The following is a 14,497-nucleotide window of genomic DNA, read 5'->3' on the forward strand; positions in this document are numbered from 1 at the left end:
GAAAGTAAGACAATACACATTGAGAACCATAAAGACCTCTTCGGTGATGATCTTCAGATCGAAAAACATTTTCATGATTTTGCTGTAATAGGCGGCTTTGGAAACATTCAACAATAAGAGTCTAAACTATGATTTTTAGGGCTGCCTGGGTGGCTCAGTCGGTTAAACATCTAACTTTGGCTTAGGTCATGATCTCGCAGTCTGCTCTGTGAGTTCGAGCTCGGCATCAGGCTCTGTGCTGACAGCTCACAGCCTGGAGCCTGCTTCGGATTCTGTGTCTCCCTCTCTCTCTGCTCCTCCCCAGCTCACGCTCTGTCTCTCTCTGTCTCTCAAAAATAAATAAATGTTAAACAAAAATTAAAAAAAAATTAAAACAAATTAAAAAAAATTTAAACTATGATTTTTATGTTCATTTCAAATAATACTTAGTTAAAATCAGTTGACTGAACATTTTAAATTTCTCCAAAATACAACTTTAAGATAAAAATAAAGATATACATAATTAAGATAAAAACATTTTAAGGTGATATCTTGTAACTTTGCATTGCATCAAATCTAGTTTCATTCTTAACTTTTAAGAATTAACACATGAATCACTGTGTAATCATAACCTACTTTAAAAACCTATGTATCTTCATAAGGTCCCAGTAATTCATTTTTGCTTTTAATTCCCTTGCCTTTGGGGATGTGCCGAGTAAGAGATTGCTACGGCTGAGGTCAGAGAGGTCTTTTCCTGCTTTCTCCTCTAGGGTTTTGATGGTTTCCTGTCTCACGTTCAGGTCCTTTATCCATTTTGAGTTTATTTTTGTGAATGGTGTGAGAAAGTGGTCTAGTTTCAACCTTCTGCGTGTTGCTGTCCAGTTCTCCCAGCACCATTTGTTAAAGAGACTGTCTTTTTTCCATTGGATGTTCTTTCCTGCTTTGTCAAAGATTAGTTGGCCATACGTTTGTGGGTCTAGTTCTGGGGTTTCTATTCTATTCCATTGGTCTATGTGTCTGTTTTTGTGCCAATACCATGCTGTCTTGATGATGACAGCTTTGTAGTAGAGGCTAAAGTCTGGGATTGTGATGCCTCCTGCTTTGGTTTTCTTCTTCAAAATTACTTTGGCTGTTCGGGGCCTTTTGTGGTTCCATATGAATTTTAGGATTGCTTGTTCTAGTTTCGAGAAGAATGCTGGTGCAATTTTGATTGGGATTGCATTGAATGTGTAGATAGCTTTGGGTAGCATACAGAGAAAGACAGATACCATATGGTTTCACTCTTATGTGGATCCTGAGAAACTTAACAGAAACCCATGGGGGAGGGGAAGGAAAAAAAAAAAAAAGAGGTTAGAGTGGGAGAGAGCCAAAGCATAAGAGACTCTTAAAAACTGAGAACAAACTGAGGGTTGATGGGGGGTGGGAGGGAGGGGAGGGTAGGTGATGGGCATTGAGGAGGGCACCTTTTGGAATGAGCACTGGGTGTTGTATGGAAACCAATTTGACAATAAATTTCATATATTGAAAAAAAAAAAAATAAAAATAAATAAAAATAAATAAAAACCTATGTAAATGACAGCCATATATTTCCCACTTAACACATTTAAGTCTCATCTAACCACCACAGAGAAACTAAAAATTTGTTGCAAATACACTTATTTTACAAAAGTTGTTTTTTTGATGTTTATGTAGTAAATCTAATCATAATTCCTTCATTTACTTTCAAATTAACAAAGACTTTATCTTCATTATCTTTGTGGCTTTTCCATAAATCTAAAATTATTCCAAACCAAAAGCTTTATATAAATCATAATATTTTAAATATTTCCTTTGGACATTTAATTTTACATTAACTGAATTTAAAACAACTGTGATAATATAAAAAAAATGCATTCGGGGCGCCTGGGTGGCTCAGTCGGTTGGGCGGCCGACTTCGGCTCAGGTCATGATCTCGCGCTCCGTGGGTTCGAGCCCCGCGTCCAGCTCTGTGCGGACAGCTCAGAGCCTGGAACCTGTTTCAGATTCTGTGTCTCCCTCTCTCTGACCCTCCCCGTTCATGCTCTGTCTCTCTCTGTCTCAGAAATAAATAAACGTTAAAAAAAAAAAATTGAAAAAATGCATTCAATCTCCTAAAACAATTTCCTTTGAAAAATCTTACTTTCACATGTAAAAGGATTGGCTATTTAATGCCTTTTTTCTTTGGAATCACATACATTAAAAAGTAATCAATTACTAAAGGGCTCACTCTTAATTTTGTTCATAGCACAGTATTAGTATTAATAGATTCACGATGTCATTTTCTAAGATTTTGGTGAGTGTTGATTATATTTATACAATTAACTGTGGAACACCTGTGCTACTTTTTAATATTGATCATAGTCCATATTTATGAGCAACCCAAGCTGGTTACAAGAGCAAAGACACTAGGAAAGGCAATAATCTTTTCAAGAGATGGTTTTTTTTTTTTTGTAAGGATTTCAAAATATTTTTTATTTAAATTCCAGTTCACATGCAACGTGATATTAGTTTCAGGTGTACTATATAACGATTCAACACTTCCATACAACACGTGGTGCTCATCACAACAAGTGCACTCCTTGGCCCCCATCAACCTATTTCAACCATCCTCCCCACCACCTCCCCTCTGGTAACCCTCAGTTTGTTCTCTATAGTGAAGAGTCTGTTTCTTGGTTTCCCACGCTCTCTCTTTTTTCCCCTGGGCTGCAAGAAGCCCAGGACCTCAGCAGGCATTAGGTCTTACAATGGGGGCTAATTGTTGCCCAGTTCAGTGGACTTCTCAGAGCGATTTTAGGGTGGTTGGCTCTCTCCACCCTTGAGGCTAGATTGTTGAGCAGGGACCCTAACTCTACCGGTCTCAAGGGCCCCAGCTCCAAATGGAGTGTGTGTACTTGGTATGCAAGCGCCGGTCAGATCAGAGTAGCCAGGGATTTGGTACAGACCAAGGGTCCTGTGAAGCCAGGTCACAAGAGCAGACCACTGGAAGTACCTGGCATCTGCCTAATTCCAGGCCTTAACCTATTCAAAGGCTGGTACTTTCCCTAAAGGCAGGTCTAGAGAAAGCTGGAATGCTTTATCAGGGCAGGCTGGCTGGGATGGCCGGGGGCTCTCTCATAAGACACACCTGGGAGCCTTGATTACTGGGGAATCCCAGGATCCCATTAGGCAGCCAGACCAAGAAGGGGCTGACAGTTTAAGATAGAGCCTCAAGTATTTTTAGCGGGTGGGTGAGCTCTCTCTATCCTGTAGGCTACAGGTATTTGGGGACCAGCTTAAGCTCCACAGCCACGAGGGCCCCAACAGCTAAGGGTGGCTAATAGGGTGCTGATACAGGCTTCACAGGTCAGGGTAACAAGGGACCTGGAACAGGGTGAGTTGGGCAAGGCCAGGTCGCAGGAAGGTGCTCTTGGAGGGGCCTGGTGTATGTCAGTTTTCACTTCCCTTCCCACTGAAGGCAGGGTTGGAGGAATCTTGCTTGGGTAAGCTTGGGTCAGATGGCCGGAGTTCCCTCCAGCACAGACACCTGGGAACATTCATTAATGGAGAAGCCTGAGGCCCTAATCAGTAGTTAGACCAAATAGGGACTATCATCAGTTTAAGCTGAAAGCCTCAGAAAGATTTTCAGGTAGTAGGCTCTCTCTACGCTGGAGGCTAGGAGGGGTTTGGGGACCTGTTTGAGCTCCACAAGGCCCTGACAGACAAGGACTGGGACTGGCTGACAGCATTTGGACTGCGCACGCACATGCAGGCTGCAAAGGTCAGTGTCCAGGGACCTGAAATGGGTAGGGCCAGGTCACAGCAGGGGGCTTTGGGTATCCTGGCATTTAATGCCTAGGCTTAACTCACAGAAACAAGCATATTCTCCCTGGAGACAGGGCTGGAGGAATCTGGACTGCTGGGCAGGACTGGGAGGGATGTCTCCTCTAATAAGAGACACCAGGAGTCTTAATTGCTGGAGATGGCTGACATCCCATCATGCAGCCAGTGGGGACAGACTGTCACCACGTTAAAGCTGCCACCTCAAAACTTTTCGAAGGGTGAGCTCCTTCCACTCTGAGGCCATTGAGGTGGTTGGATTCCAGGCAGAGTTCCACAGACCTAGAGATCTCTCTATAGTCGGAAGCCCTCTGATGGGTATGAAGTATGCACGCACAGGCTTTCAAGTCAAGATTAGCCAGCTGTCCCTGTACTCGGCAATGCCAGTGGGTCACAGGAGGCGGACCTTTGGGTTACAAGGCATCTGCCTAATTTCAAGCCCTAACCTACACAAATGAGCATATTTTCACTGAAGGCAGAACTGGAGTCATCTGAACTGCCTTTCCGGGGCTGGATCAGGAAGGCTGGCCTGCATATCTTCCAATAAGAGACATCCGGGAAACTTGATGGCTGCTAAAGCCTGAGACAATAGCAGACAGTAAGTTTACATGGGGACTGTCTATGGCCCATTGAGGTGGCTGCTTCAGAATAATTTGGGGGGGGGGTGGCTCCCTCCACCCTTGAGGCTATGTAGGTGGTTGGGAGTGGGCTATAGATCCACAGACTTGGGGGACCATACTTTTGGACAGCTTTTGAAGTATTACCCATCTGTGGGACGAGTTGGTCAGGGTAGCCAGGCACCTGGAACAGGTGTTGTCAGGAGAGTCCGGGTCACAAGAGAAGGCTTTTGGGGACACCCGGCATCTGCCTAATTATAAAGATTAACTTACATAAATGTACATATTCCCCTGGAGGCAGAGGTGAAGGAATCTGGATTGCCTTGCCAGTGAGGGGCCAGGAAGGCTTGCCAGTATATCTTTTAAAAAGAGACACCTGGAACCCCTATTCCTGGAGATCCCTGGGGCCTCATCAGGCAGCCAGTACAAATGGAGACAGCTATGTTCACATTAAAGCTGATGCCACAGAAAGATGTATGAAAGTGGGGACCCTCCCCCGCTGAGGCCATACAGATGGTTGGGGTCCAGAGCTTTTGGTCCTGTAGCACCAAAGCCAGGCGTCAGGGTAAGGATTATACATTTGTGAGCCGTGTAGGTCAAAGTTGACAGGGACCTTAAACAGGGCAATTAGGGGCAAGGTCAGGTCACAGGAGGGAGCTACTGGGAGTGGCTGTTATCTGCCTAATTCCAGGGCTTAACCTCCACAAAGGCATGTATTTTCCCTGAAGGCAGAGCTGGAAGAATCTTTACTGCCTTGCCAGGGCAGGGGTAAGTGGGATGGCTGGGGCACCCTCAGTAAGAGACACCTGGGTGCCCGGATGTTTGGAGAAGCCCAGGACGCCATTAGGCAGCCGGTCTAAATGGGGACTGAGAGTTGCCAGCTTACGTTGGAGTATCAGAGATTTTCAGGAGGGGGGTGTGGGCTCAGGGTGGTGGGTGTTTGGCTGGAGCTTCATAGGAATGGAACACCTCCTTCGCCCATGCTGGGTGGCAGGTTGTGGACGGCACATGTGTGGGCCATGCAGATCAGGGTATCCAGTGACCTGGAATAAGACGATGTCACAGGAGGATGCTATTGGGGATACAGTACAAAGTCCTAATGTGCATGGCCCACCTACCTATTGTGGAATACTCTCTCCGAAGGCAGTGCTGGAGTGTTTCAATGGCTCTTCCAGATAGAGGGTGCCTGGCAGGACAGGCCATCCCTCCATTTGTAGAAACCTGGAAGTTCTGGTTCCTAGAGAAGCCTGGGACCACTCAGGCAGCAAGTCAATATGGGGACTAAGTGTCACCAGTTTAAAACTGCCACCTCAGAACAGTTGGGGGTGGGGGGTTGGGCAGCCTTCACACTGGAGGCTATGCAGTTGGAGACCTGTCTGAGCTCCACAGGACTGGAGTACCAGGCAGGCCAAGGACAGCTGGGGTGCTCATGCACAGGCTGCATACTTCAGGGTACCCAGTATCCTGGAACTGGGCAAAGTCAGGAGAATCCACATTTTAAGAGCAGATTGTTGGAGTCCATGGCATCAGACTCATTCCAAATCCTAACCTACACTAATGAACATATTCACCTGAGGGTAGAGCTGGAGGAGTCTGGGCTGCCTTTCTAGGGCGGGACCAGCAGGTTCGGCCGGGGTATCCGGGGATAGGCACCTGGGTGCCTCCATTGCTGGGGAAGTCTGGACCCAATCAAGGAGCAGGTCCAAATGGGGACTGACCGTCATCAGTTATAAGTTTTAGCTTCAGAAAGATTTTTGGGGTGAGCTCTCTCTATCCCAGAAGGTAAGCATGTGGTTGGGAAAAGCCTGAGCTCTGCAGACCTGAAGGACCCCCTCAATCAAAGACTGGATGACTAGGTATGGGCTGTGCATACGTGGGAGGCACAGGGCAAGGGTATCAGGGACCTGGAACAGGTCAGTGTCTACTGCAGCCAGGTCATGGGGGGCCTATTGGGGATACCAGGCATCTGCCTAACTATAAACCCTAACCTATATAAATGCCACATATAAATGCCCATGTTCCCCCTAAGGCAGATCTGGAAGACTCCGTATTGCCTTACTATGGCTGGGTCCAGAAGCTGGCTGAGGTGTATGCTAATAAGAAACATGTGGGAGTCTTGATTGCTGCAGAAGCCTGGGACCTCAGCAGACAGTAAGTAAATATGGGGACTGACTATCCCTTATTTTAGTGGTTCCCTCAGAGTGGGCTCTCTCTACCTTTGATGCAATGCGTTTGGTTGAAGATAGGCTTTAACTCCACAGGCCTGGAGGGTCCCAGCTGGCCAAGGTGGCTGACAGAGTGAGGATGGCTCATATGGGTGTACAGATCTGGGTAGCCAAAGACTTCCAATAGGGCAACGGCAGGCAAGACCAGGTCCCAGGGACAGGTTATTGTTAGTACCTGGCATCTGCTGATTCCAAACCCTAGTCTAAGCAAATGCACATAGTCACCCTGTAGGCTGTTTTGTTTGGGGAGGCAAATAATGCTCAGGGACTGCTTTTGTCTTTTTCTTTTTTTTTTTTTTTTAAGATTTAAAAAGTTTTTAAGTAATCTGTATACCCAACGTGGGGCTCGAACCCACAGCCCTGAGATCAAGAGTTGCATGTTGCACCAACTGGGACACTCAGGCACCCCATGATTTTGTCTTTGCCAGCAATGTAGTTGGGTTGGTTCACTGTGTGAATTTTGCAAGCCAACAGCACACAGAACAATTTCTGTTAATTAGTAATTAAAGAAATGACATACCCCAAAACATTGTTAATCACACGATCGCTCCAGGCAAGGGGAGATGAAAGGAATGGTGTAAATTTAGTTGATGTGTATATTTATATGAGTTGTTGCTTGGGATTATGGCTTAGCCAACTGAGAGCTGATGTCCAGCTGCCAGTGCAAAAGTGCAAGTCTCATGTCGCTAGAGCACGTTGCTAGCAGTGACAGTCCTGGTATCGATGGGCAAGATGATCATCCTCGAGGGGTGACTGCACAGCTCTGGCCACTGCAGGTAGAAGTGTTGTCTTTACCAGGCAGGAGCTAATTGCCCCACGGTCCTCAGAGAGCTATTTTATTTTATTTTTTTATTTATTTATTTTTTTTTTAATTTTTTTTTTTTTCAACGTTTATTTTATTTTTGGGACAGAGAGAGACAGAGCATGAACTGGGGAGGGGCAGAGAGAGAGGGAGACACAGAATCGGAAACAGGCTCCAGGCTCCGAGCCATCAGCCCAGAGCCCGACGCGGGGCTCGAACTCACGGACCGTGAGATCGTGACCTGGCTGAAGTCGGACGCTTAACCGACTGCGCCACCCAGGTGCCCCATCAGAGAGCTATTTTACATCAGAAAAGCATAGCCTTGTGCAGACCGAGCACTCTCTTCTCATCCTCAGAAATGCTCTGTATTTGCAGTCTCGTGGCCCCTTGCCACAGTTCCTTCTTCATACATTTTTATTAATAAGCCTCCAGCAAGGCCCCTCATGAGCTGAGCTCTTGAGTTCATATGGGTGAGGACAGATGAACTAACATCTTGACACCACTTACTTCATTCTTATATCAAAACAACTTTCTAACCAACTGTTTCTTGGTCTTTGTTTATGACAAGTGGATTTGAAATAGTATCAAGCCAATACACAACCTCTACCCGGTGATTTCAAATCACTTCCATACTAATACTAAGGGCCTAATGCCCAGTACAAATCTAAGCTCACAAAAATATCAGTCCACTCTGTGATTCACATATGAACTTAATCACATTCATCTTTTGGGGTTATTTTTACTCAGTGCACATTCTTGTACACCATAGTTTAATGACCAGTTTAAGCAACCATATTCCTAATATTATCAATAGAAACGTAAAGAACTCTCTACCATGGTACCATATCCAACTGCCAAATGAGTAAAAAACTTTCTTAAACCACTCAACTTCCTTGACAAGCACATTTCCAAGTAGAGATTATTTTTATAAAGCTCCAGGGGGCACAAGCTTGCATAGTACTGTCAATTGCTATAACATCAGAATTCAAGCCTGTCATTATTTTAGGGATGCACATTTTTATTCTTTTCAATTCCTGCAAAGTTATTTTGACTTTAGTAGTCTCATCTTCGAAATGTGCCATATTTGTCTTAAGTTTTCTAATGTATGATTTGCATTTATTAGTTTACTTTTAGTAGTCTACTTAGTAATTTAGTGTGAAATATTTCCCTGGTTATTTTAGTAGTTCTCTTCTTTTTTAAAAAAATTTAATGTTTATTTTTGAGAGAGAGGGAGAGAGAGAGAGAGAGAGAGAGTGTGTGTGTGTGTGTGTGTGTGTGTGTGTGTGTGTGTGAGTGTGTGTGAGTGGGGCAGGGGCAGAGAGAGAGGGAGACACAGAATCCAAAGCAGGCTCCAGGCTCCAAGCTATCAGCACAGAGTCTGATTCAGGGCCTGAACCCACCAACCCACGTGAGATCATGACCTGAGCCAAGGTCGGACACTTAACCAACTGAGCCACCCAGGCACCCCTAGTTCTCTTATCTTCTATTGACTATAGTTACATCTTTTTCCTTCTGTTTTTACATTCATTACCTGTTTTCATTTTACACATCTCAGCATGTTTCATGTTCCTTATTTCCCCCTTGACTCCAGTAAGTTAAGGTGAGGTTTGCCTTAGAGTGTATTATCCTGGTCTAGTTTCCCATATTATATATAACTGGTAGAGGAAGTGTCAAGGCCATAGCCACAGGTACTTGTACCATAGGTATAGCCAAAGTCTAGTAATAATAAAGGTATTTTTGTTTCATTCCAACAAATATCCCTAGGAATGTGTTTTCCTTCTATCATAAGGGGGCTTTCTATGTTCTCTAGGCTCCAATCTCCCTTTTGATATTGGGGATCTGTAAAAGTGTCATAATCCAATGTCATGTTCCCTCCTTTAAGTGCCAAGAGTCTAATTTCACAGTTGCCCAGAAATCACAGCCATTAGGATTTGCCATTAGTTGCCCAGAAGTCCAGCCATTTCTGGTTGGATTGTGTTACGTCAGACACATAACAGTGTTCCAGGTGTACAATTTAGTGTTTCAGGTGTACAACAGTTCTATACATTACTTAGTGCTCATCATAAATGCCCTCTTAATATTCTTTACCTGTTTCACCCATCCTCCCACCCACCTCCTGTCTCCATAGTTAAGGGTCTGTTTTTGGCTTGTCTCCTTTCTTCTCTGTTTTGTTTCTTAAATTCCACAGATGAGTGAAATCACATGACATTTGTCTTTCTCTGATTTATTTCACTTAGCATTATACTCTCTAGATCCATCCATATTGTTGCAAATGGCAAGAGTTCATTCTTCTTAATGGCTGAGTAATAGTCCATCGAGTAATAGTCCATAAAGAAGTCCAGGGGCGCCTGGGTGGCGCAGTCGGTTAAGCGTCCGACTTCAGCCAGGTCACGACCTCGCGGTCCGTGAGTTCGAGCCCCGCGTCAGGCTCTGGGCTGATGGCTCGGAGCCTGGAGCCTGTTTCCGATTCTGTGTCTCCCTCTCTCTCTGCCCCTCCCCCGTTCATGCTCTGTCTCTCTCTGTCCCAAAAATAAATAAAAAACGTTGGAAAAAAAAAAAAAAAAGAAAAGAAGTCCATACCTTCTTTATCCATTCATCCATTGATGGACACTTGGGTTGCTTCCATAATTTGGCTAATGTATATGATGCTGCAGTAAACATCGTGCATGTATCTTTTAGAATTAGTGTTTTCATATTCTTTGGGTAAATACCCATAATGGAATTACTAAGATAATTCTATTTTTAATTTTTTGAGGAACCTCCATGCTTTTCCACAGTGGCTTCACCAGTGTGCATTCCCACCAATAGTGCATGAGGGTTCCTTTTTCTCCACATCCTTGTCAACACTCGTTTCTTGTGTTTTTCATTTTAGTCATTCTGACAGGTGTGAGGTGGTATCTCATTGTAGTTTTGATTTGCATTTCCCTGATGATAAGTGATGTTGAGCAACTTTTCATGTGTCTGTTGACCACCTGTATGTCTTCTTCAGAGAACTGTCTTCATATCTTCTGCCCATTTTTAATCTCATTGGGTTTTTCTCTTGGTGTTGACTTATATAAGTTCTTTATATATTTTTGATATTAACCTGCTATTGGATATATAATTTGCAAATACTTTCTCCCATTCAGTTGATGGCTTTCATTTTGTTGATGGTGTCCTTCACAAAAGCTTTTTATTTTGGTGTAGTCCCAATAGTTTATTTTTGATTTTATTATGAACCTAGGTTTCCATATACTTGGGGTATAAATCTGTGGTGTGAGATAGAAGCCTTGCATATACCATGAAGGATAATAAGTGTTATATGCTAAGTTTCCTATGTGTCCTCTATATACCTTACAATGTGTCCATGTTCTTTTAAAGTCTGAACGTAGAGTCCATCGATCTATTCATTTTCCAATAGGTCAATATTGATTAAATAGTGTAAATTGGGATTATAGTAAATCATCTATTTTGCCCTATTTATATTCAAAGATATAATTGCCCATTCTGTGTAGTCAGTATCTCCTCTTTTATGAAATACTAAATCACAAAGAAAATCAGGAATTAAATTGGAGTTATTTCAACAGTTTCTACTACATATCCAATGTTTCATTCAACTCAGTAAGAGATGATACGATATGCGATGTTACAATACCAACAGCCAGTTAGTAGTTCAGCCCAATCTTTATCCTCTAAGTCAGTGTCTAACGAGGGTATTGTTCAGGATCCTCCTTGACTCTTGTGGAGATTGAAGTGGAGGTTTCTACTTCTTCAGCTTCTCTAAGTATTTGGTTTCTCCACTGATTGAAGATTTCCCAGGGATTAGATGATGCTGATAGGAGAGAGTGGGGTGGAGAGATTGGGGTTAGTGATGCTGGTGATGTTGGTGATACTTATGAGTCCTCAGTTGCAAGAAGGTGACCAGAATGGTGATCCATGCAGGGAGTAGAGGATGTCACAGACAATGCCATTGTATCGGACCAGAAAGCAGCAATCTAACCTGGAACTAACTTTGTGCAAATGCTATTACTGGAGTTGTTGAAGGGGTATCCATAGCTGCAATGAGAGTTGTATCCAATAGTAAGCAATGGGCAAAACATTATGGTCAGAAGTAGCATGCTGCGCTAACCCACTTAATAATTTTGATAGGATTAAAGACGCATCCTGGATTCATGTCTGCAAAATAAAGATAGTGTCCTATACATTTTTAATTCTTTCATATTGTTCTTGCCATTCAAGGAAATCTATAGTTATAACGGCTATTATTGCTAATATTTCTCCAAGCATGATCACCCTGCATCATGCTTGGCTAAACATTTGGCATCTGGTGTTGATACAATAAAAGATGGTGTTTTTCACGTCTGAAATTTTTCTAGAGGCATGATAGTATTTTCTTTAATTTTAGGTAATATGCATTTTCCTTCAGTCACCCAGTAGGTTTTATTAGTGTCAGGTGCTATTTTATTTTATTTATATACATAAATATATGTATATATACATATTTTATTTATATACATAGATTTTATTTTATAGATTTTATTTATATACATAAAATATATTAAATATATATTATTTAATAATTTAATAATTGTTAATATATATTTAATATATTTAATATAAATATATATTTAAATATTTTATATATATATTATATATATAAAATCAATTTTCCTTTTAATTTAAATTCTAGGTTGACAGTGCTAATGCTTGTCTTTGTGGGTGTCTGCAACATCAGTTCAATAGGAGGTTTTCCATCCTTTCTATAGTTATGGTTTAGATATCTTACAGCTTCCTGATAGTTTTAGCCCAAGCTTTCATATTTAGATTGTTAGTAAGCTACCTAAGCCTTAGCTTGAGCAAGCCATTTTACATTTCCAGAGGCAGTTGGGTTATAGGGTAAGTAGAAGTTCCATATTCTTCCTTGTTCCTTAGCACATTCTTGTCTCTGCTTTCCTGTGAAGTCTATGCCCTGATCTGATTTTACGATGGTTGCTAACCTAGCTAGCATCTAGGTTTCTAATACTCCAAGAGTGGATCTTTTAAAATCATTTTTTTCCTGCAAGGATAGGGTTCTCCTATTCTTGCCCATGTCCCTACAGTGGGGCATGCATGTAATTATACTCGGATATAGGCAAGTGTCCTGTATAATCAATTTGTATAATTTGGGAGGGTCTGTCAGCTTTGACTTTATCTGGATCCTTCATAACCTACAAGCTTTATACTTTGCAATCCTCACATTTAATTTGAATTTGGAGTTTTTTTGGTGGGTATATACATGTGTCTTTCTCTAACCATGTTCTACAGCTGTGTGTGCAGCATGACCTGGTTGGCGGTCTGCCCATGCAATGATCCTATCAACTGGTAATGTTCAGTTATATGTTGCACTGCCCTTCTTGTATGTGTGTGGTTATGCTTTGAGTTGGTTTCTTCCTTAGCAATGAATCCTTCTCCTTTTAGATTTTTGGAATCTTTGCCTCTTTAGCTGTCCAAGTGAGTTTGTCTGCTTGGTTATTAAATTTGGGTACTTCAGCATTGTCCTTGTGATGTGCAGAGACATGTGTGGAAAATATGGAGATGTCAGCCAGTGCTATGTTCTGCCATATGTCCTTACCCCATATGTTCTTATTTCCCATTTTCCTGTCATTTCCCCAACATGTTCCTGACCACAGAGCTGTTCCATTAGCTACTGCCCATGAGTCTGAGGAAAGATATACCTCATTCTGATTTTCATTATCAGATTATTCAATCACCTATTTTATGACTATTGAATATATTGTGTTGATTCTCCTGAGCCTGATTGTGTCAGGTTAGACCATCATTAGTCCTGAAGGCCACAGGCTGCCCACATAATTCAGATGGTGTCATGAAGGTGATCCATTTATAAATCATGCATTGTTGAGTTCCATAGACCAGGGTGCTCTCCATTGCCCAATTGCTTGATCTTGGATAGGCTCACCCCTTGAAAATTATGGCACCATTATTGGATTTGCTGAAATTTCCTCAGTTCACACCAAGGGTTGACCCTTCATCCATAAATTTCCTGCTCAGAAATATACCATTTCCACATTAACAGTTGATGGTCAGGAGTATTTTACCCTCTTTGTCAGGGGTCCGCTTTATCCATTCCAGAATAGGCTGTTGAAATTTAAGTTAACTAGTGTGTTATCTATTATTGGCTACGTATTTTTTAAAAAATTTGGGGGCACCTGGGTGGCTCAGTTTGTTAAGCATCTGACTTTGGCTCAGGTCATGATCTCACAGTTCGTGAGTTCAAGCTCTGTGTCACGCTCTGTGCTGACAGCTTGGAGCCTGGAGTCTGCTGTGGATTCTGTGTCTCCCTCTCTGTCTGCCCCTCCCCACTTACACTCTATCTCTCTCTTTCTCCGAAGTGAATAAACATTACAAAAATTAAAAATTTTTAACATTTATTCATTTTTGAGATACAGAGAGAGACAGAATGTGAGTGGGGAGGGGCAGAGAGAGAGAGACACACAGAATTCAAAGCAGGCTCCAGGCTCTGAGATGTCAGCACAAAACCTGATGTGGGGCTCAAACCCATGGACCACGAAATCATGACCTAAGCTGAAGTCAGACAGCTAACCCACTGAGTAGTGGCTCTGTATTTTGTGGCCTTAGAGAGTGAGCATTTCAGTTGGTTGGTATATGTTCTTGGACCATGGAAACCTCTTACTCCAAAATGAAGTTTGGTAAGATTTTAGGTCCTGCATTGTTTCAGTCCACAGTGACTATTCTGTAAACTCTTATGAGTATAGGCACTCTATATTTAGAGTCCTCATTAATTTGTGCCAGTATGTTAAGAAGTTTTGACAGCATTTTTCAAATAAGGCTGCCTCTTGAGCCTGTCCATCTAAATTCCCTACTCTCGTTATTTCATAAATGTGTCTTAATCTAATCCCTATAGGCAGTACGTGCTGTTTCCTGTATTCAAATAGTTCTGTCAGGTTCTGAGCTGCTTCTTTTGTGGTAGGAGTTGGTTTGCAATCTGTCTTATTTATGATTGGATTTGGTATTTTTCTCCCTGTAGAGGACCAACTTAAGCC

The sequence above is a fragment of the Panthera tigris genome, chromosome F3 (genome assembly GCF_018350195.1).
Source record: "Panthera tigris isolate Pti1 chromosome F3, P.tigris_Pti1_mat1.1, whole genome shotgun sequence".
NCBI lineage: Eukaryota > Metazoa > Chordata > Mammalia > Carnivora > Felidae > Panthera > Panthera tigris.